General features: G+C 34.6%; 1 pseudogene; it reads right to left on the bottom strand.

Moving 5' to 3' along the window:
* Positions 1-7,873: 7,873 nt before the first annotated feature.
* On the bottom strand, positions 7,874-8,812 carry LOC102822711 (annotated as a pseudogene).
* Positions 8,813-9,418: the final 606 nt, after the last annotated feature.

Here is a 9,418-nt window from a genome sequence, read left to right as displayed (position 1 = left end):
ACATTTCTTCCGTTTGCTTTAGCATCTCTATGCTGGAGAACAAGTTTCAGTGTCTCTTCTAACATCCATTTTGACCTTTTCCTTCTTTCTTGTCTTCTTATTGATTTTTTGCTTTCTTCATGTATGATGTTCTTGATGTCATCTTGATGTCACATCTCTTCTGGTGTTCAGTCTTTAATATTTAGTGTGTCAAATCTGTTCTTCAGATGATTTCTAAATTCAGGTGCGATATATTCAAGGTCATATTTTGGTTCTCAGGGACTTGTTTTCATTTTCTTCAGCTTCAGTTTGAATTTGCATACGAGTAACTGATGGTCTGCTCCACAGTCTCCCTCTGGCCTTTTTTTTCACTGATGATATGGAGCTTTGTCTCTTTCCACAGATTTAGTCAATTTGATTTCTGTGTATTCCATCTGGTGATTGTGTATATTCTTCTCTTATGCTGTCTAAAGAAGTTATTTGAAATGAACAAATCATTGGTTTTACAGAACTGTATCATGTGATCGTCAGCATAATTTCTATCACCAAGGCTATATTTTCCAACTCTGGTAACATAGTGGTTACGAATAATGTCAGCAGTTCGAAACTATTAGTTGTTCCATAGGGACAAGATGAGGCTTTCTGCTCCTGTAAAGATTTACAGTCTCAGAAACCCTGTACAGTGTGGCTATGAGTTGGAACCAACTCCACCACACTGCACTTATGAAAATCTGGATTGCAGTTTTAGGGTAGGCACAGGACTTCTAACAACCAGGTCAGCAGGTCAAACCCACCAGCAGCCTCTTGTAAACTGTATACTGGGCCATTGTATGGACTTGACAGCACTTAAAAGCAACAGCAATCTGTAAACATGGGGTCTCCTGAATTGAAAGTAAATCAGTGACAACCAACAACAACATTATATAGTTTTGTTTGAGCATTATCACACTTTTTTCTGATTAATTTATTTTTTCTAATCTTTCTTCTTTTGAAAAATGTTAGGTGCCATAGAGTTGTTTCTGTATCATCGCTGGTGTTCAAGTAGTGAATGGTGAGTTTGAACTGCCACCCTTGCAGTTTAAACTGACCTCATGATCCAGTGTTTATCGTACAGTGCCACATAGAATCTTTGTGTCTTACATTATCATAGTGCCAGGAACAAAAGAGGTACACTAAAATATTTGAATAATCCAAATTCATGTTTATTGAACACCTCATGTACTCACAACATCTATGAAGGTGTTTGTTATTATTTTAGTTTTACAGATGAAGAAAACACGCTTTCAACGTCACAGTTATAATTAGATTTACTGAGATTTATACCCACTTTTTAGACAATTAAAAATCATCTTTATATTATGTAGCATTGTTAAATTAATGTAACTGAACTATATTCAGGAGCATATTTTACTCATGATATTATTACTTCCCTGGATAATAGACCTTTCAAGGAAATATTAGGACAGTAATTGTTCCATATTTTTCTAAACTATATGCATTTTCTAAAACCAGGATATATTTTAGGTAAGGCAAAACTGTAGTCATAGATACAGACAGTAAATCAAGGCTGATCCATTATCTACCTTTGATTTATGATAGATGAGCTCTTTTTCCATAGATGTTTGACCAAAGTTGTTTTGCTCACCCACAGATGATTTATTTTGGGTGATCCACTTGTCCAATGAAGATTTATTACAGAGGATCCACTATCCAAGGTGATTAAATATTTGTAGTTGGCTTGTCCAGAGGTGAGCAAGTACAACTGAGATATATATGCACATGATATCCCATCTGAAATCACTGAACTTAAATAGAAATCAGTAAAGAAAAGCCTCTAAATGAGATTGTTTATTGGTCTAGAATATTTTTTAATGCTTTTGGGCTAACATACTATTTTAAATAAAATATTTAACAAATGCTGTTTCAATCAGAAATTTGTAAATGGATTCCAGCATTTCTGTTCAGGAGTTATGTGAATTACATTCAGTATGCAAACTGAGTGGTTTTAATAAATATGCACTGGGGACATTATATTTTATTGTGTTTATTTTCCTAACTGAAACAAATAATTGATTCTTGTCACTGATAAATCAATTTTGTTACTATATTTTTCTTTATTAAAAAATCATACCTCTACTAACATTTGTATATATTTCTTCATCAATTTCCATCATCTTCCACTTCTTCCTGACTAAATCTACCAGCTATTTAAAGGACAATTTTACATTTAAATTTTAAACTTATTTAGAATCCCTTTTTGGCTCATTTGCAATAAAATCATGTTATGATTTGGCACCTCACAGATTTAGACCCACAAAAGTATGCTAAAACTGTTAAAAACTATCAGGTTTTAAGTGAATTTTGATAGTTCACTCATTCACTAGTTATGATCAATGATTGGACTTTCCTGCTCAGCAATGATAATTTCATGTGATATAGGACCACAGAGCCAGAGAAAAATTAATATTTGCTATTTATATATTTCTCCCTTATCTCTGTGACCAATTAATTTAAATCTCAAAAGAGGATATTAAGTGATATAAGTACAATATCTCTTCCAAGACATTGTTCCAATGCCATGCTCACCTAGAAGAATGCAATTTCATTCATGTTTTATTGCAATTTTTCAACACGTTTACATGTTATGCTAATGTTATGCATATTTGCTTATTTTAATTCTTAAGGACTAGTAGATCTTTATGATTTTCTAATATTGTTGGTAATATTATAATGATAAGCACTAACTCTTTACAAATCTTAGTCTTTATTGAATAGTCTCCAATTTATCTAAATTTTAAAAATATTACATTTTTCCTCATTTATGCTATTTATTTCTATTGCAGTTCACTGGAATTCAGTAAATTTTATTTTGAATGAAATAAATTCTTCTTTTATATGAAGGAAAATAAGAGAAAAGAAAGATGTTTGATTTTGATGTTATACTTTTCTACACATATGAATTTATATTTATATTTAGTTTATGGGGTTTTTTTGGTTGCTGTTGTTTGTAAAAAAAAGTATGCTTGTTTTATTTGGTCATATGCTTGCATTTTTTTCTAGTTATGTCCTTATGTCTGCTAATTTATCATTTCAATATATATTTATATTTCAGGAAATATTTTGTTTTGGTCAAGTCTTCAGAAATGCTTCCCAATTACTATGCAGGATACTTTTTATTAAATACATGTTGTTATTAAGTGCTGTCGAGTTAGTTCTGACTCATAGAGACCCTATGTAGAGTTTCCAAGGAACAACTGGGGGGTTTGAACTGTCAACCTTGTGGTTAACAGTCCAGTGCTGTCATATATGTATGTTGGATTCCAGTTGTGGTGCTGTGGGTTAATGCATTGGACAGCAAGGCCTGTTTGAACCCAAAGTTCAGTGGTTCAAACTCACCAGCCACTGCTCAGAAACTCTATAGAGGATCGCTAAGACTAGGAACTGACTTGACGTCACTTACGTTCGGAAATATCTTTTGTTATATTTTACTTTTAATAGTCAGTGTTCTTGAAAAAAAACTAAAAAACTTTTTTTCTTGTTTAATTGTATGTTGTTGTTAAGTGCAGTCGAGTTGGTTCCGACTCATTGTGGCCTTGCATAAGGTTTCTAAGGAACAGGTGATGATATTGAATCCCAGACCTTGCAATTCAAATTGGCCTTACAGTCTCCTTCATTAACCCATAGCGCCAGACCAGGACTTTTGATCGAAGTTACAGTCATGTAAAATAACACTATAATCCAGATAAAGAACATACTAGTCTCCTCAAAAAAAGTATTTTTTTGTTCACTAGGAGTTAATTGTTCCCATCTCCAGACTAAGATAACCGCTGAATTACCCTTTGTAACTAAAGATTTTCCTTTTCTACAATTACATTTAAATTGAATCCTAAAGATTTAGTGTGTAGTCTTGTCCCAGCTGCTTCCAGTTAGAGATGCTAAGTATAGTTCCACACTATGGAAATTTTTATTTATGACTTCACCTTTTAATAGACATTTATGTTGTATTCATTTTTGTCTTGTTTCAAATATTATAACTGAAGCTATTAAGATTTTCTGAGAATAATAATTTGTGTAGACATATATTTTCATTTCTCTTGGATAAAATTCTGGGAATAGGACTTACCAATATGGTCATTGGTAAGTCTATGTTTTTGAAAACTTACTAAAGCATCATCCAAACTGATTTTACCATTTTATTTAATATCAATAGTGTTGTAGGGGAATCCTGGTGTGGTTATATAGGATTAGCACAGAACGTCAGATTGTTTTGAACCACAAGGTCAGAGGTTCAAACTCACCAACCACTTCTCAGAAATTCAAAACTGGGTCATTATGAGTTGAACCTACTCAACAGCACTAAACAACAAAAACAACAAAAAGTAGAAAGAAAAAAACCTCACATTCCATATTATTTTATACATTCCTTTTATTAAGTCTTAAGCAGTATGAGGAACGTCATTATCAACAAATGCTCAAATATTCCAATGTGTACTCATTTTAGCAAGAGTGGGATTTTCTTTATTAGATTATATAAAAAACGGGCACCTGAACCAGTAGAAATGGGAAGATGCACCACATGGCTGGACCACAAACAGTTTTTTACCTCTGTCTCGAAAAAGCCCCTCCTTCAATTCCCCTTCTACTGGGTATTATGGAGTTGACAATCTCCTCCTGAACTTTGTCTACTAGTCCTTACTGGGAGCATTCTCATTTAAAGTTAGTTAACCCATTTCACCATGAACTTCCCTTATTTCCTTTATGGGTGAATTCTTATTATACAGTTCCTAGCCTATCAAATTAATTCTTCCCCTCCACTAAGCTACTTTCGTTATGCTACCCTGTTACCCTTAAGACTTGCCCCATTCCTGAAGATGGACCACCCCAACAAGAATTATTTCTAGCTCAAGGAAACCCTATACAGAGTCTTTATGAGTTGGATCCAACTTGACAGGACTTAACAACACCTTATTGGAGAATGGAAATTCTTCCCCAATTTCAAAGCTTGAGTTTCAAGGAGAATAATAATATTTAAGGTACTGTATGACAAGGGGAAAGAACTTTGAGTGCCAAACATATTTTATAGAGAATATTATGTCTTGGTATGGCACTGTGAATTAATGTACCAGATTGCAAAGTCATTTGAACTGCAAGGTTGATGGTTCAAGCTCACCAACTGTTCCTCGGAAACCCTATACAGGGTCGCTATGGGTCGGAATCAACTCGATAGCACTTAACAACAACAACATTATGTCTTAGTCTCAATAAATTGTGTTTGAAACTCAGAGATTTTTTTCCCCTTGTCATAAAGTACCTTAAATATTATTATTCTTGTCTTAAAGGATGTCTGGTAGCATAGCGGTTACGAATCGGGCTGCAAATCTCAGGGTTAGCAGTTCAAAACTACCAGCTGTTCCACGGGTGAAAGATAAGGCTTTCTGCTCCTGTGAAGTTTTACAGCCTCGGAAACCCTATACAGGGTCGCTATGAGTCGGAACTGACTCCACGGCACACAAAACAACAACATGTCTTAAGCAGAAAAAGTACAAAACAAAGATAAATCGTCCAGATAAGGGACACTAACAACATGAAGCTAAAATTTTGTACAAAGAATTTATGACTATGTGACTATTTATAGACTATTGGGGGAAAAAGGGATATCCTCACAAAATCATGATTGGTGACAGATCAGTTCATCACTATTGCATGTTAGACTGCAGAAGCCGGGAAAATACCATGATTGGGATTCATATACAATTGCAGATTTAAAAAACAAATTACAGGATTAGTTATGAAGACTTTTAACAACCTGTCTGGGACCATGCACCCTAACACCACAAAATCTGGGTAACACAAATCTGTAAATTATTTGGGAAACGTCTAGGAAAGTCCATTAGCTGCAAGACTGCTGCTACCTGACATTTGTTTTGTTGTTGTTGTTGTTAAGTGTCATTGAGTTGGTTCCAACCCATAGCGATCCTGTGTAGGGTTTCCAAGGAGTGGCTGGTGAGCTTGAACTGCCGATTTTGCAGTTCAAATGGCTTTGCAGTCTGGCACATTAACCCACAGCACCACACCAGAACTTGTTGTAAGTGTCATCAATTCTATTCGGAATCGTAATAACTTTATGTCCTTCTCCAAGGACTGGTCACTCCTGACAACTTGTCCAAAGTATAAGAGATGAAGTTTCACCATGTTCACTACTAAGGAGCATTCTGATTTTACTTCTTTCAAGACAGATCTGTTCTTTCTTCTTGGAGTCCATGATATTGGCTGTCCATGGAAATCCATGGAGCAGTTAGGGGAATTATAATCTACCTTCAAGCACTCTCTGTTATTATGATTGAACCCACTGTTGTTTTCTTTGTGCCAATCCATCTTGAGGGGAGGTGTTCTTATTTTTCTCTGGCCCTCCACTTTTAGAAGCATGGTAACATGTTCAAAGTACTAGAGATGAAGTCTCACCATTCTCACTTCTAAGGACCATTCTGCCTGTATTTCTTCTGGGACAGATGTATTTTATCTTCTGGCAGTCTATGGTGTTTTCAATATTGTTTGCCAATATCATAATTCAAATGTGTCTACACTTCTACAGTCTTCCTTAATCATTGTCCAACTTTCACGTGCATAAGAGGCAATTCAAAATAAAGATAGCTTAGGTCAGGCACACCTTGAACCTCAAACTACATCTTTGCTGTTGAGTACTTTAAATAGTAGTTTGCATCAGCTTTGCCTAGTATGTTGTATCATTTGATTTTTTTGACTACAGCTTCTATGAACATTGATTGTGGATACAAGCATATTAAAAATTTTGAAATGTCTATATTTTTTCTATTTATCATGCTGTTATTTATTAGTCCAGTTGTGAGTTTGGAGGTGCAAACCATCCTGAAGGCTATAGGCTTTGATCTTTATCAGTAAGTTATTTCAAGTATTTTTTGTAAAACCTGAATATCAAGTTCTTCATGACTCTTCCTCCAATTCGGGTGCCATGTTTTTTATATAATCATCCCCTTGGATTTTTGCTCAGCATAAAGATTCAATAAGTATGGGGGAAAATATAAGCCTGATGTACACATTTCCTGATTTTAAACCACTTAGCATTTCCTTGTTCTATTCGATCAGCTGTCTTTTTGTCCATGTTTCGCTTTCTTATGAGCACAATTAAGTGTTTTGGAATATCCATTTTCTCAATATTATCCATAGTTTGTTATGATAAACACAGTTAAATGCCTTTGCATAATTAATAAAGCACAACTAGAGAACTCTCTGATATGCTCTACTTTCAGCCATATGACATCAGCAATAATATACCTCATTTGGTGTGTTTTTCTGAATGAGATTTGAATTTCTGGTAAATCCATGTCAATGTACTTCTGAAACCATTTTTTAAGTATCTTCATAAAATTGTATTTACATGTGATGTTTATGGTAATATTTGATGATTTCCACATTCGGTTAGGTCACCTTTCTTAGGAATAGGCACAAACATGGATCTCTTGTCATCGACAAGTGAACATTTCCAGCACAGCATAAGTCTGTTGAAATATTCCAACATGTATTCTGTCAACTCCTGGAGGTTTGTTTATTTCCAATGCCTACAAAGCAAATTAAGCTTCTTCTTCAATACCATTTGTTTTAATCATGTGCTATTTCTTAAAATGACTGATCAGTTACCAGTTCTTTTTGATACAGTGACTCTGTGTACTCATTCCATCTTATTTTGAGATTTCAAGCATCATTCACTATTTTGCTAATATTATCCTTTAATATTGCAACAGAGACTTGATTTTTATTTCAGACCTTTCAGCATGAAATATGCTGAGCATGTTCTTCCCTTTTGGTTTTCTAACTCCAGGTCTTTACACATATTCTTACATCATTTCACTCTGTATTCTCAAGATACCCTTTGAAACTTTCTGTTCAGCTCCTTTGCTTTATACTTTCTTTCACTCACATCCATCACTCCAGACATATGGTCCATATGTGCCATCACAGAAGTGTCCAGTGCACGTACATACGTATATCAAAAGTATATGTTATAATCTTCATTTGCTGCAGTAAAAACAAAAGCTTCCATAGGGTTCCAACAGATTGTATTTGTTCTTATATCTAAGGTAACCTTTTTCAGAGGAATAGTTTGCATCATATCATATAGTACAATATTCCTATCAGAAACACAGCTTACCAAGATAAATCTCTCAATTGGCTTAAATTTAACACTACTTATACTGTCAAATCCTCAGGTCACTGAACATATAGAACTGTTTCTTTGTTCATCCAAATGTCCACTTGCTGTGCACAGGTGGCAAACACAGCTTCTTTCTTGTTATGATCAATTCTAGTATACACCATCTTTCCTAATATTGTATGCAATGGCTCCTCCTCTTCTCCATCACTTGGCCCAACCAATTTCCACTGCTTCATAGCTTTGTCATCACCAATAGTAAAAACAACAAACACAAAACAAAGACCCACAAAAGTGAGTACATATTTCTCATATAAAACCTTCATGTACTTACATTGTATGGGTACATTTTAGTTTATTCAATTTTAACTTCTCCCTCACATGCCCCAGAAAGAGCAGCAGGCAGGCATTTTGAATGCTTTGCCAAGCAATTGACTCCATCTCAGTGACCAGCCAAGGAAGCAAGGAATGGTTTTGCAAAGACTTGTTCCAGTTTTGTAGCACTTAAAGCTCTCACATACTTTCGTGGAACCTCAAATGTTTCAGTGTAGAATCATAGTTTCTATGAACTCTTTTTATGTCCAACTTAGTTTTGCCGACATAATTGTCCAGGTTATGGCTCGGCATCTTCACTTTCATTGTGGTGGTTCTTCCTCCCCAACTCTAAGAGTCTCTCTCTCTCTTTCTGGGTTCTAATCACCACCTATAAGTCATTGTTCTTACAAAATTCTATCATGAGGTCTTCAGAGTCATTTCTATGACCAAGGCCATATTTTCCAACCATAGACTCTTTCTTTTGTTTTCAATTTTTGCATTCCAATCACCAGTATTTATCCATGCATCTAGATAGTACACTTGATCAGTTTCCAACTGACAAAGTTTGTAGAATTCTTCAATTTCTTCATCACTGGCTTTATTGGTTGGTATGTAAATTTGAATAATAGTGGTATTAATTGGTCTTACTTATATGTGTTGTGATTCAAGAGAGATCTTTAAATATCTTCTTTCTTTTTCAATATGTTGTTCCCATGCATGGAATACCATGTTTCTCCGATTCAAAATGGCCAATACCTGTCCATTTCAGCTCACTAATGCAATCCATTTAATGTTTGACAACTTCCAATTTTTCCAGATTCATACATTTCATACTCTGATTATTATTGTATGTTTTTCCTCAGTTTCTTTTCAATTTCTTCTCATATGATCAAATGAAGGTCTATAAAGCTTTATTACATCTCTGTGATTAAGGTGAAC

This window comes from Chrysochloris asiatica, unplaced genomic scaffold, assembly GCF_000296735.1.
Source record: "Chrysochloris asiatica unplaced genomic scaffold, ChrAsi1.0 scaffold00068, whole genome shotgun sequence".
Taxonomy (NCBI): Eukaryota; Metazoa; Chordata; class Mammalia; order Afrosoricida; family Chrysochloridae; genus Chrysochloris; species Chrysochloris asiatica.
Note: the sequence above shows the minus strand (reverse complement) of the source record. Positions and strands in the feature narration are given on the sequence as shown.